This window comes from Hemitrygon akajei, unplaced genomic scaffold (assembly GCF_048418815.1).
Source record: "Hemitrygon akajei unplaced genomic scaffold, sHemAka1.3 Scf000041, whole genome shotgun sequence".
Lineage (NCBI taxonomy): Eukaryota > Metazoa > Chordata > Chondrichthyes > Myliobatiformes > Dasyatidae > Hemitrygon > Hemitrygon akajei.
Window position 1 is genome coordinate 9,312,719 of NW_027331927.1, and position 14,180 is coordinate 9,326,898.

Genomic DNA, 14,180 nt, shown 5'->3' on the forward strand with positions numbered 1-14,180 from the left:
ACATTACACACATTTTTCCAACAACACATCCCGCCATCGGAGATTCCTAAAATACACTTGCAGAAAGAAAACACGGGACAGAGTATGTTAGGTCATCAGCAACACAGGGCAAGTTAAAATTACCCACTACAACAAACTTTCTGCTTTGGTACCTTTCCAGAATTTGCTGACATATCAGTTCCTGTATCTGCTGATGACTACTGGAGATGTTTAATAAAAGCCGATAAGTGATTGCATCTGTCTTATTGTTCAGGTCGCCCCATATCGCCTGAATGTTTGCACTCCCCACTATGTCCTCTCTGAGTGTAATTGGAATTCCCCAAATTAGTTAATAAATCTCTCCAACTGTATTAACTCCACTGTCAAATCAGAAATATCACAACTCCGGAATATCGAGATGACAGCTCTGTCTCTGTCAATCAAGTCTTCATAAAGTCCACAACATCACACTTCAATATGCTGATCCCCTCTCAAGGCCCAACTATGTGACCCACAACACTCTCTCCACTGTCAGGGATGTGCGGGATCTCAGTGTGTCAAGTCATTGTCAGGGGTGTGTGAGGTCTCAGAGTGTGTTAGGATGCTGCAAGGAGTGAGCAGAGTTTCGCAGTGTGTCCGGACTCTGACAGTGGTCTGTGGGCTCTCACAGTGTGTCAGGACCCGGCCAGGGGTGTGTGAGGTCTCACAGTCTGTCAGCACCCTGTCAGGGATGTGTGGGATCTCACAGTGTGTCAAAACCCTGTCAGGGTTGTGTGGAGTCTCACAGAGTGTCGAGACCCTGTCAGGAGATGTGTAGCATCTCAAAGTGTGCAGGATCCTGCCAGCAGAGGCTGGGACTTCACAGTGTGTCAGAACCTGAAAAAGGAATACAGGGAGTTAGGAAGGAATGAAGGAAGCTGAGAGGCAGGACCACAAGGGTAGTAATCTCCAGATAGCTGCCTGTGCCACTCGACAGTCGGGGCTGGAATACAATGAAGTGGCAGATAAATGTGTGGCTGAAGAATTGGAGCCGGGAGCGGGGATTCATAATTGGGACCACTTCGGGTGCAGGTGGGTTGCACTCCAATCGAAGGGGTACTAACATTCTTGCAAGCAGATTTATTCGAGCTGTCGGGAGTGTTTTAACTATGGCAGGGGAATGGGAACCAGTATGATACAGCTGGGGATGAGCCAGCAGGTTGACAAGTAAATGATTGGTGAAAATTCAACATAAGGTATGACAAGCCGATGACTGAGAACAAATACAGACAGAGCAAAGAGTTAAATTAACCCATAGAGGCAAAATTCAAAAGAGCGAAAAATGAAGGACCAAAAGTTCGGATTTAAACGTGGGTAGCATTCAGAATAAGGTGGACGAACTCATTGCGCAATCAGAGATTGGTCGGTATGAGATTGCGGGCATCACTGAGTCGTGGCTGAAAGAAAACTATAGTTGAGAGCATAACATGAAATGATATATGTATCAAAAAGAAAGACAGGAAGGCAAAGGTGATAGATGATGGTGTGGCTCTGTCGGTAAGAGATGGGATTATATCTTTAGAAAGAAGTGACAAAGGGTCAGAAAATGTTCAATTTGTGTGGATGAAGGAATTGCAATGGTTAAAAAAAAACTTTGCGAATCATATATACTCCTTCAAAGAGTAGCAATGTGGGGTTGATTTTGAAAAGGGAGCTGGAAAAGGCATTTATTATGGTAATAGCACAATTGTAATGCGGACTTCAATATGCAAGGACTTTGGGAAACTCAGGCTGGTGCCAGATTGCAAGGGAGGGAATTTGTTGAATGCATATGAGATGGCGTTTTAGATCAGCTTGTGCTTGTCCTATCTAGATTGGATCTTGTGTAATAACCCAGATAGTTGCAAGGGAGCTTAACATAAAGGACACCTTAGGAGGCAGTGATCGTAATATGATTGAATCCATCCTACAATTTGAGAAGAAGAAACATAACACATATGTTTCTGTATAGCAATGGAATAAAGTGAACTACCGCGGCATGGAAGAGCAGATTGCACCGGAGGCTAGGAGGAGGATACTGGCGACAGAACAAAAATGGCTGGAGTTTCTAAGAATACTTCACACGGCACAGGATAGATATGTCACAGAGAGGAATATGTTCTCAAATAACAGGGTGAGGATTCCGTTGCTGACAAAGGAAGTTTAGGACTGCATAAAAGCCAAGGGAAGAAGGCAAAAGAACGAAATTTACAGGTCAGTTAGCATGCTCTCAGTGGTTCTAAAAGTACTGGAGTCTATTATTAATGATCAGGTTTCGAGGTACATGGAGACTAATTATAAAATAAGTCAAAGCCAGCGTGGTTTCTGGCAAGAGAAATCTTGTCTGCAAGTCTGTTAGAGTTAATGGAGGAAGTAACGAGCAGGGAGAACAAAAGAGGGGCAGAGGATGTCATTTACTTGAATTTTCAGAAGGCGTTTGATAAGGTGCCATTAGGCTGATAGGAAGTGTAAGAAAAGAAGGCTGATTAACAAGATAAAACTGGAAGAATGGGCAAAAGGTGTCAGATGGAATACATTACTGGGACATCATTTTTGGTAAAACAAAAAGAACAAAAGTGCGGACTATTATCAAAATTGGGAGAACGTTCAAACATCAGAGGTGCAGAGGGCCTTAGGAGTTCACATGCAAGACTCCCAGAAGATTAATTAACAAGTTGAGACTCTGATAAAGAAGGCAAATGCAGACAACGTGTTTCATGATCCTGCCAGGTGTTTGCGGGGTCTTCCATCGTGCCGGGACCCGGTCAGGGCTGTCTGAGGTCTCACAGTGTGGCAGGACCCTGTCAGGGGTGTGTGGGATCTCACAGTGTGTCCGGACCCTGTCAGGGGTGTGTGGTGTCTCAGTGTGTCAGGACCCTGTCGGGGGTGTGTGGGGTCTCAGTGTGTCAGAACCCTGCAAAGGGTGTGTGGGGTCTCACAGTGTGTCAGGACCCTGTCAGGGGTGCGTGGGATCTCACAGTGTGTCAGGACCCTGTCAGGGATGTGTGGGGTCTCACAGTGTGTCAGGACCCTGTCAGGGGTGTGTGGGATCTCACAGTGTGTCAGGACCCTGTCAGGGGTGTGTGGTGTCTCACTGTGTGTCAGGACCCTGTCGGGGGTGTGTGGGGTCTCACAGTGTGTCAGGACCCTGTCAGGGGTGTGTGGTGTCTCACAGTGTGTCAGGACCCTGTCGGGGGTGTGTGGGGTCTCAGTGTGTCAGAACCCTGCAAAGGGTGTGTGGGTTCGCGCAGTGTGTTAGGAGTCTGTCGGGGCGTGTTGGGATCTCACAGTCTCTCAGGACCATGTTGAGAGTGTGTGAACTCTCCATTCAATGTATTCGGGTGAAATGGGGCGCGTAGGAAAACACTAATTGTTTAAATAGTTACTTTAGAGAATGTGACAGTGGTAAAAATGATAGTCTTCAATAATCAGGGAGAACATCTGTATTGTATTCGGAAATGGGTGTGGTAATTTCCCTGCCGTGACTGTTACCTGGGTAAATAGCATGAAGAACAGTGAAGTAGAAGTTTGCAGGAAATTTGTAGAGACTTATTGTAGAATTGCAGAAATTGTAGAGGCATTAACGATGGACTAATCGAGAACGAGAGAGAGAGTGCGAGAGAGCGAGAGAGAGAGAGAGCTTCGCACTGGTCGGGGAGAATAGTTTTTTAAAAGAGCGCATTAGAATAGCGGGTATGGCCGCGAGGCCAGTTTCCTGTTCTGGGAGCCAGATGTGGGATGTCCGGGTGACTTCCAGCCTTCCTGATGGCCACATCTGCGCCAGGTGCATTGAGCTGCAGCTCCTTAGAGACCGAGCGAGGGAACTGCAACTGCAGCTCGATGACATTCAGCTTGTTAGAGGGAGTGAGGACGTGATAGACAGGAGCTACAAGCAGGTAGTCACCCCAGGGCCACAGGAGACAGATAAGTGGGTGACCGTCAGGAGAGGAAAGGAAGGGCGTCAGGTAGTGGAGAACATCCTGTGGATGTCCCCCTTAACAATAACTACTGAATCTTATCTGGGGGAAGCAACAGCGGCCATGCCTCTGGCACTGAGTCCAGCCCTGTGTCTCAGAAGGGTAGAGAACAGAAGAGGAGGGCAATGGTAAGAGGGAAATCTACAGTTAGAGGGACAGAGAGGAGATTCTGTGGTCGCAGGACACAAAACAGGATGGTAGTTTTCCTCCCAGGTGCCAGGGTTCCTGTGTTTCTGAGCGTGTCCACAATTTTCTGAAATAGGAGGGTGAACAGCTGGAGGTGTATATATTGGTACCAATGACATAGGTAGAAAAAACTGTAGAGGTCCTGAAAGCAGAATAGAGTGGGTTAGGAAGGAAGCTAAGAAGCAGGACCTCAAAGTTAGTAATCTCGAGACTGCTGTCTGTGCAAACGCGACAGTGAGTATAGAAATAGAATAAGGTTGAGGATAAATGCATGGTTGAAGGATTGGAGCAGGGGACAGGGTTTCATATCTTTGGATCATTGGGACCTCTTCTGGGGCAGGAGTGACCTGTACAAAAAAGACGAGTTCCACTTGAATACGAGGAGGACTAATATCCCGGCGGGGAGGTGTGCTACTTCTGTTGGGGACGGTTTAAATTAGATTTACAGGGCGGAGGGAACCGAAGTGAAGCGGCAAAGGATGGGGTAGTTGGAGTACAAGTTGAGGCAGTTTGTAGGGAGTTTGTGAGGAAGGATAGACAGACGTTAGGGCAAAGATGCATTCAGCATAGAATAATCCATGGAAATATGACGTTATGGACATTACAGAGACTTGAATGTCTCAGAAGCAGGAATGCTGAATGTGCCAGGCTTTAGATGTTTCAAAAAGAACAGAGAGGGAGGCAAAAGCGGTGGGGGTATGGAATTGCGAATTACTGATAGTGTCACGGCTGCAGAAAAGGACGACGTCCTGGAAGGATGGTCAACCTTGTCAGAGTGGATGGAAGTCAGAAACAGGAAAGGGCAACAACTCTACTATCCCAATTGTAACTTGGGATATCGTGGAACACACAGGGAGGCAGATTCTGGAACGGTGCAATAATGATATGACGGTTGTGATGGGAGATTTTAACTTTCCTAATAGTGATTCACATCTCTTTAACGCAAGGGGTTTAGATGGCGTGGCGTTCCTTCGGTGTGTTCAGGAAGGTTTCCTGACACAATATGTAGATAGGCCTACAAGAGGAGAGTATGTAGTTGATTTGGTGTTGCAAAATGAACCCGGTCAGGTGTCAGATCTCTCGGTGGAAAGGCCTTTTAGAGGTAGTGAGCACGGCTCTATCTCCTTCACCAGAGCGCTGGAGAGGGATAGAAGGAGACAATTTGGGAAAACATTTAATTGGCGCAGAGGGAAATATGATGCTATCAGGTAGGAACTTGACAGCATAAATTGGGAGCAAATGTTCTCAGGGAAATGCTCGGCAGAAATGTGACACATCTTCAGGGGACATTTGCATGGAATTCTGCATTAGTATGTTCCATTGAAGCAGGGAAAAGATGGTAGATTTAAAGAACCATGATGTACAAAGTATATAGAAAATCTATTTAGGGAGAAAAGAAAAGCTTACGAAAAGTTCAATAAACTAGGCACCGGTAGAGCTCTAGAAAATTACATGTTGCTAGGAAGCAGCTTAAGAATGGAATTTTGAGAGCCAGAAGGGCCCACGAGCAGGCCTTGGTGAGCAGGATTAAGGGAAACCCAAAGACATTCTACAAGCATGTGATGAGCAAGAGGATCATCCGTGTGAGAATAGGACTAATCAAGTACGATAGTGGAAACGCGTGCATGGAGTCGAAAGAGGTAGCGGAAATACAGTGCTTCAGTATTCACCAGGGAGAATTACCTTGGCAACTGTGGGGATGACTTACAGTAGACTGAAATGTTTCAGCATATAGATATCAAGGAAAAGGATACGCTGGAGCTTTGAAAATCATTCAGTTAGATAGGTCACCGGGACCGGATGAGATATACCCCCAGGTTGATGTGGAAAGTGAGGGAGGAGATTGCTGAGCCTCTGGTAATGATGTTTGCATCATCAATATAGACTACAGAAGTACCGGAGAATTGGATGGTTGCAAATGTTGTTCACTTGTTCAAGAAAGAGTGTAGAGATTACCAAGGAAATTATAGACCTGTGAGTCTGATATCAGTGGTGGGCCAGTTGTTGGAGAAGATTCCGAGAGGCAGGATCTACGAGCATTTTGAGAGACATAATCGAATTAAGGATATCCTGTATGGCTTTGTCAAGGGCATGTCGTGATTTACGAACCTGATCGAATTACTTGAGGATGTAACAAAACATATTAATGAAGGTAGAACAATGGATGAAGTGTACATGGATTTCAGTAAAGCATATGATAAGGTCCCCATGCAAGGGTTCGCGATTCAGGAAGTAATGAGGCATAGGATCCAAGGAGACCTTGCTTTGTGGATCCAGAATTGGCTTGCCCACTGAAGGCAAACGGTGGTCGTAGGTATTTCGTATTCTGCATGGAGGTTGGTGACCAGTGGTGCTCCACAGAAAACCGTTCTTGCCCCCATCCCTGTGATTATATAATGACCTGGCTGAAGAAGTAGAAGGATGGGTGATTTTGTGGATAGTCTGGTGGGTTGTCAGAAGTCACAGCGGGGCATTGATAGGATGCAGAACTGGGCTGAGAAGTGACAGGTGGACTTCAACCCAGATAAGTGTGAAGTGATTCATATTGGTAGGGCCAATTTGAAGACAGAATATAATATAAATGTCAAGACTCATGGCAGTGTGGAGGATCTGAGAGATCTTGGGGTCCCTGTCAATAGGATACTCAAAGCTGCTGCGCAGGTTGACAGTGTTGTTAAGAAGGCGTATGGTGTGCTGGCATTCGTTAATCGTGGGATTGAGTTCAAGGGCCATGCGGCAATGTAACAGCTATATAAGAGGTTGGTCAGACACCACGGAGTACTGTGTTCAGTTTTGGTCACCTCACTACAGGAAGGATGTGGATACACTAGAGAGTACAGAGGAGATTGACAAAGATGTTGCCTGGAATGGAAGGCGGACCTTATGAGAGTAGGTTGCGTGTACTTGGCCTTTTCTCCTTGGAGCGATGGAGGATGAGAGGTGACCTGATGGAGTTGTATAAGATGATAAGGGTCATTGATCGTGTGGATAGCCAGAGACTTTTTCCCCTGGCTGAAATGGCTAACATGAAGGGCATATTTTTATATGAAGGGCTTGGAAATAGGTATCGAGAGGATGCCAGGGGTAAGTATTTTTTTACGAAGATAGTGTTGGGTGTGTGGAATGCATTGCCAGTGGCGGTGAGGGAAGAGGATACAATGGGGTCTTTTAAGAACCTCATGGATAGGCACAAGAAGCTTAGAAAAATAGAGGTCTGGGGAAATTCTCGGCAATTTCTAGAGTAGGTTACACAGTCACCACAACACTATGGGCCAAATTTCTATGTTCTGTGTTCTATATACCATATCCATGGTGCAGAGAAACTGAAGGCTTTATTGTCAGAATGTGGACTAGAAAAACACTAACAGAGGTGACAGAGGCGGGAGCAGATTGTAAACTGCCCGAATCATCGATCTCTACAGTCATACGTATATTAACATCTTTGGAATTTGAACTTGGCAATGAAGGAGACTGACCCAGTGTTCTGATCGAGATTCCTTACGTTTCTGTTCAAGAGCTTCAAATATTCAAAGTAAACACGGGCTACTGCAAGATTAGTAACTTTTGCAATATCTGTCTCTCCTTTGCCCTCTCCTCGTAAATGTGGCTTTGAGTGATTCATCTCAGTCTGCGATTATGAAGCCTTAAAATCACTTGCGCCCATGGACTGCCCCTGGCTCCATTTTCACACGCACAATGCGCTTACGGATGTAGTGAGCTTCTGATTCAGCCGATCACAATGTAACTAATTGCAATATTGTTTATAGATATTTTCAGTCCTTTGCACCTTCCTTGCCGCGGTCCTACAACTATCAGTTTCCCTGTCCTGATTCCCATCTCTCACCGTTCCGCAATGTCCATCACACAACACCGCCACACATCAATTTCAGCTTCTGTGGGCTGAGCTGAATATTTTGTCCCCCATCTGAGACACTAACACTGTCACCTGATGGACTCCCCAGGATTATTGAGTTGGAACTTACACTGGATAACTGCAGCAGTGTTTGCACTGAGGGAGTGCAGATGTGAACAGAGTCAGTTCCATATGCTGCTTTGGGGTTGAGCAGACCAGTTTGGGATGATAACTGTTTTACTCATTAAATGGATGTTGTCATTGTTTTCTTTGTGAAGAGAACTTCAATGGACTCCCAATTCTAAAAATGACTTGAAGGGTCTGAGGGAATTTTTTTAAAAAAAAAAGTAATTTAGGATGAGAGCTGTTCCGGTGTTCGGGTGGCTGTAGGGGAATGGTTTCACCTTTCGCAATAAAAAAAGAAGGAAAATCTGATTTTCACTCTTCCAGTTCGTCCTCTTCTCCACTCTGAAACCGGTGGAGGGACCTGTCGTTCCAGGAACCTGAGAGGTATGTTCCCTTTCAGCAAACACCCCAACTTTCAGTGCTGCACTTAATAATGTCACAAGATCATAAGATCTCAATGTAGGAGCAGAAGTAGGCCATTCGGTCCATCGGGTTTACTCTGCCATTCAATCATAGGCTGATTCAGTCATCGCCACTCCCCTGCCTTCACCCCATACCCTTTGATGCCCTAGCTAAGTAAGAACCTATCTATCTCTGCCTTAAATACACCCAATGACGTGCCCTCCACAGCCGCTCGTGGCAACAAATTCCACAGATTTACCACCCTCTGACTGAAGTAATTTCTCCGCATCTCAGTTCTAAAAGGACGTCTTCCAATCCTGAAGCTGTGCCCTCTTGTCCTAGAATTCCCTACCATAGAACATAGAATATTACAGCACAGTAAAGGCCCTCAGCCCACAATGTTTTGCCGACACTTAAACCCTGCCGCCCGTATAATTCCCCACCTTAACTTCCTCCATATACCTGTTTAACAGTCTCTTAAACTTTACTAGTGTATCTGCCTCCACCATTGACTCAGGCAGTGCATTCCACGCACAAACCACTCTCTGAATGAAAACTCTTCCTCTAATATCCCGCTTGATCTTCTCACGCCTTATCTTGTTTTGAGAACTGGTGCCCTGGGGATGAGGCGCTGGCTGTCCACTCTATCTATTCCTCTTAATATCTTTTATACCTCCATCATGTTTCCTCTCATCCTCCTTCTCTCCGAAGAGTAAAGCCCTAGCTCCCTTACTTTCTGAGCATAATACATACTGCCTAAACCAGGCAGCATCCTGGCAACTCTCCTCTGCACCCTTTCCAATGCTTCCAAATCCTTCCTATAGTGAGGCGACCAGAACTGGACACAATACTCCAAGTGTGGCCTACGCAGAGTTTTATAGAGCTGCATCATTACCTCGCGATTCTTAAACCCTATCTCTCGACGTATGAATGCTAACACCCAATAAGCTTTCTTAACTACCCTATTTACGTCTGAGGCAACTTTCAGGGATCTGTGGACATGATCCTGATCCTCTGCTCCTCCACACTACCAAGTATCCTGGCATTTACTTTGTACTCTGCATTGGAGTTTCTCCTTCCAAAGTGTACCATCTCACACTTCTCCGGGTTGAACTCCATCTGCCACTTCTCAGCCCACTTCTGCATCCTATCAATGTCTCTCTGCAATCTTCGACAATCCTCTACAGTATCCATGACACCACCAACCTGTGCGTCGTCTGCAAACTTGCCAACCCACCCTTCTAACCCCACATCCAGGTCGTTAATAAAAATCACGAAAAGTAGAGGTCCCAGAACAGATCTTTCTGGGGCACCACTAGCAAAAAACCTCCAATCCGAATGTACTCCCTCCACCACAACTCTCTGCTTTCTGCAGGCAAGTTAATTCTGAATCCACCTGTCCAAATTTCGCTGGATCCCATGCCTTCTAATTTTCTGAATAAGCCTACCATGTGGTACCTTGTCAAATGCCTTACTAAGATCCATGTATATCGCATCCACTGCACTACCATCATCTATGTGCCTGGTCACCTCCCCAAAGAACTCTACCAGGCTTGTTAGACACGATCTGCACTTCAGAAAGCCATGCTGACTGTCCTTGATCAAACCATGATTCTCCAAATGCCCGTAATCCTATCGCTAAGAATCTTTTCCAACAGCTTTCCCACCACAGACGTAAAGCTCACTGGTCTATAATTATCCAGACTATCCCTACTACCTTTTTTGAACACGGGGTCAACATTCGCCTCCCTCCAATCCTCCAGTACCAATGCAGTGGACAATGAGGACCCAAAAATCCTAGCCAGATCTCCTCAGCCCCATCTTAAGCTCCTTTCTTGCTACCCTATATTCCTCAATAGACCCATCTCATCCTTGCTTTCTAAACCTCATGTATGCTGCCTTCATCCACCTGACTAGATTTTCCACCTCACTTGTCTGCCATGGTTCCGTCAGCCTTCTATTCTTCATCTTCCTTACCGGAACAAATTTATCCCTGACATCCTGCAAGAGATCCCCAAACACCGACCACATGCCCATAGTACATTTCCTTGCAAAAAACATTATCCCAAATCACGCCCGCAAGTTCTAGCCTTATAGCCTCATAATTTGCCCTTCCCTAATTAAACTTTTTCCTGTCCTCTCAGTTTGTATCCTTTCCCATGATAAAGCTAAAGGCCAGGGATCGGTGATCACTGTCCCCGAGATGCTTACCCATTGTGAAATCTGTGACTTGACTTGGTTCGTTGCCTAATACTAGATCTAGTACGGCATTCCCCCCAGTCGGCCTGTCAACATACTGTGACAATTTAGCCCTTCTACCTTACTGCCTTTACACCATTTATTCGGCTTCACTTTCTTCAAAGCCTCTTTATATGTTAGATCTAGCATTACCCCATGCACTATACTTGCAGCTCTCGCATGACGTTTATCCTCCTCCACCTCACTATCTGCTCTAACATTCCGGTTCTCCTTCCCCTGCAATCTAGTTTAATCCTCCCGGAGCAGCTCTAGCAAACCTTCCGGCAAGGATGTTAGTCCCCCTCCAGTTCAGGTGCAACCCGTCCCGTCTGAACAGGTCCCACCTTCCCTGGAACAAGACCCAATTGTTCAGAAACATGAAGCCCTCCCTCCTGCACCAACTGCTTAGCCACGTATTTAGCTGCATTATCTTCCTATTTCTTGCCTCACTAGCACGTTGCACGGGGAGCAATCCTGAGATTGCAACCCTGGAGGTCCTGTCCAAATTTGCAACTAACTCCCTAAACTCTCTTTGCAGGACCTCCTCCTTCTTCCTATCTATGTCATTGGTCTCTACACGGACCACGACATCAGGGAGGCAACAGACCATCCAGGATTCTCGATCTCTCCTACAGAACTTCTTACCTGTCCACCTAACTATCGAATCCCTTATCATTACTGTTCTCCTCTTTTCCCTCCTTCCCTTCCAAGCTGACGTCCAGTCTTGGTGCCAGAAAAGTGACCACTGCTACTTGTCCCTGGTAGGTCGTCCCCAACAACAGTATCCAAAACGGTATACTTATTATTGATGGGCTCTGCTTATTCTGTCTATTCCCCTTCCCTCTCATGACAGTCACCTAGCTACCTGTCAACTGACTCTTAGCGGTGACTATCTCCCTGTAACTACTGTTTATTTCTGCCTCTGCCTCACGAATGATCCAAAGTTCATCCAGCTCCAGCTCCAGATCTCTAACACGGTATGTCAGAAGCTGCAGCTGGATGCACCTTTTACAGGTGTCGTCATCAGGGACAATTGCGCTCGCCCTGACTTCCCACAGACTGCAAACGGAGCACTTAACTGCCCTAACTGCTGCCCCCATTACCTACTTCTACGTTAGCTAGATTAATTAAAGGAGTTTATCCGGCCTTACCTCGCTGGGAGAAAGCTCGTCCTCAGCCTCTGCTCGCCGAAGCCCTTCGAGCCAAGGCCTTCCTACTCGGTCTACCATTACTCCGTCGCTCGCTCCTACGACGCCCGCTCCGATAATCTGCTCACTTTTTAAACTCTCCCTCGCTTCTCACAGGCCGACCTTCACTCGCTTGTGCAATCCTGCCCCGTTCAAACTTTGCCATATGTAATCTGTTCAGGCCTTTTAACATTCAGAATGTTTCTGTGAGATCCCCCTCATTCTCCTGAACTTCAGGAAATACAGCCCAAGAGCTGCCAGACATTCCTCATAAGGTAACAGTTTCATTCCTGGAATCTCGTGAATCTTCTCTGAACCCTCTCCAATATCACTATATCCTTTTTAAAATAAGGAGCATAAAACTGCACACAATACTCCAAGTGTGGTCTGGCTAGTGCCTCCACATCGCATCCCTCCTCTTATATTCTATTCCTCTAGAAATGAATGCAAATATTATATCCGCCTTCTTCACAACCATCTCAACCTGGAGGATAACCTTTAGGTATCTTGCACAGGGACTCCCAAGTCCGTTTGCATCTCTGCATGTTGAATTCTCTCCCCATCTAAATAATAGTCTGTCGTTTATTTCTTCCACCAAAGTGCATGACCATACACTTTTCAACATTGTATTTCACTGGCCACTTCTTTGCCCATTCCTCTAAACTATCTAAGTCTCTCTGCAGGTTCTCTGCTTCCTCAACATTACCCGCTACTCCACCCATCTTTGTATCATCGGCAAATTTAGCCACAAATCCATTGATACCGTAGTCCAAATCGTTGACATAAATCGTAAAAAGCAGCGGTCCCAACACCGACCACTGTGGAACTCCACTGGCAATCGGCAGCCAGCCAGAACGGGATGCATTTATTCCTACTCTCTGTTTTCTGCTGACCAGCCAATGCTCCACCCACACTAGTAACTTCCCTGTAATTCCATGGGCTCTTATCTTGCTAAGCAGCCTCATGTACGGCACCTTGTCAAAGGGCTTCTGGAAATCCAAGTACATTACTTCTACTGCATCTCCTTTCTCCATCCGGCTTGTACTTTCCTTGAAGAATCGCAGTAGGTTTGTTAGGCAGGATTTTCCTTTCTGGAAACCATGCTGGCTTTGGCCTATCTTGTCATGTGTCTCCAGGTCCTCCATAATCCCATCCCTAACAATCGATTCCAACAACTTCCCAACCACTGATGTCAGGCTAACTGGTCTATAGTTTTCTTTCTGCTGCCTCCCACCCTTCTTAAATAGTGGAGTAACATTTGCAATTTTCCAGTCATCCGGTACAATGCCAGAATCTATTATTCTTGAAAGATCATCGTTAATGACTCTGTAATCTCTCCAATTTCAGAACCCGATGGTGCATTCCATTATGTCCAGGAGATTTATCCACCCTCCACGTCCTGTGAAAACCAACCTTCCAGCAAACATTTTCCATGCGTCTCACTGTGTCACATTGCCAACATTTACCTGGTTAAATCGACGTGGCTCAACAACGACATGGCCCTACACAATATCAACTTTTGGTGGAAACAGCGGTTTCTTCACTTACCTTTAAGCTCATTGGGAATCTCAGTTACGGGTCGATGGACTGGAACACAACCTGTTCAGATTTAAATAATTTGAGGAATTGAAATACGTGAAATTATTAAATATGTTGAGCTTGAATTCTAAATTAGATTCATCTCTGATATTATCTCACCATGTTCCTGAATTTCTTTCAGTATTTTGTCCAACTTTGGGACACCAATCCGCATTTTCACAAAGGTTTCCCACATCACCCTGGGGGCGCGGGAGCCTTTCTCCATCACCAGGCTCAGGAGGAGTTTAGAACTGTCCGCCCGCTCTCCCTTATCAGCGAGATCAGAGATTTTCTGTGAAGAGTAACGGTGAACATATTGGGGACTGACAGATTCACACAGAGAATGAGAAGTAAATGATGTGCTCTGTAACGGGATCACACTGAGCAGTCACCCGGACGGGTGCTGATCCTGTCTGTACATGGACTGTACATTCTGAGTGCAGAGCACACGGAGGGACATTCACCGTGAACCTGGTCCACCAGTCAATGAGATGCTGGCTGGTCTGTGACCGCTTCATTGACGTGGCTCCAAATCCATAAATAATTCCTCATCGGATTTGACCGTGTAAAACAGAAATCAGAAAATAACGATCACAGATGAAGAAAGACGTCAGGCGGGGTTTTGTAACAGAGTGA

At 45.9% G+C, this 14,180-nt stretch overlaps 1 protein-coding gene across 1 annotated transcript in view; it reads right to left on the reverse strand.

The window, feature by feature from the left end:
• The window catches only part of LOC140720325 (NACHT, LRR and PYD domains-containing protein 3-like), a 510,894-nt gene that overhangs the window by 420,613 nt on the left and 76,101 nt on the right, over positions 1-14,180 (reverse strand). The window lies entirely within an intron of this gene.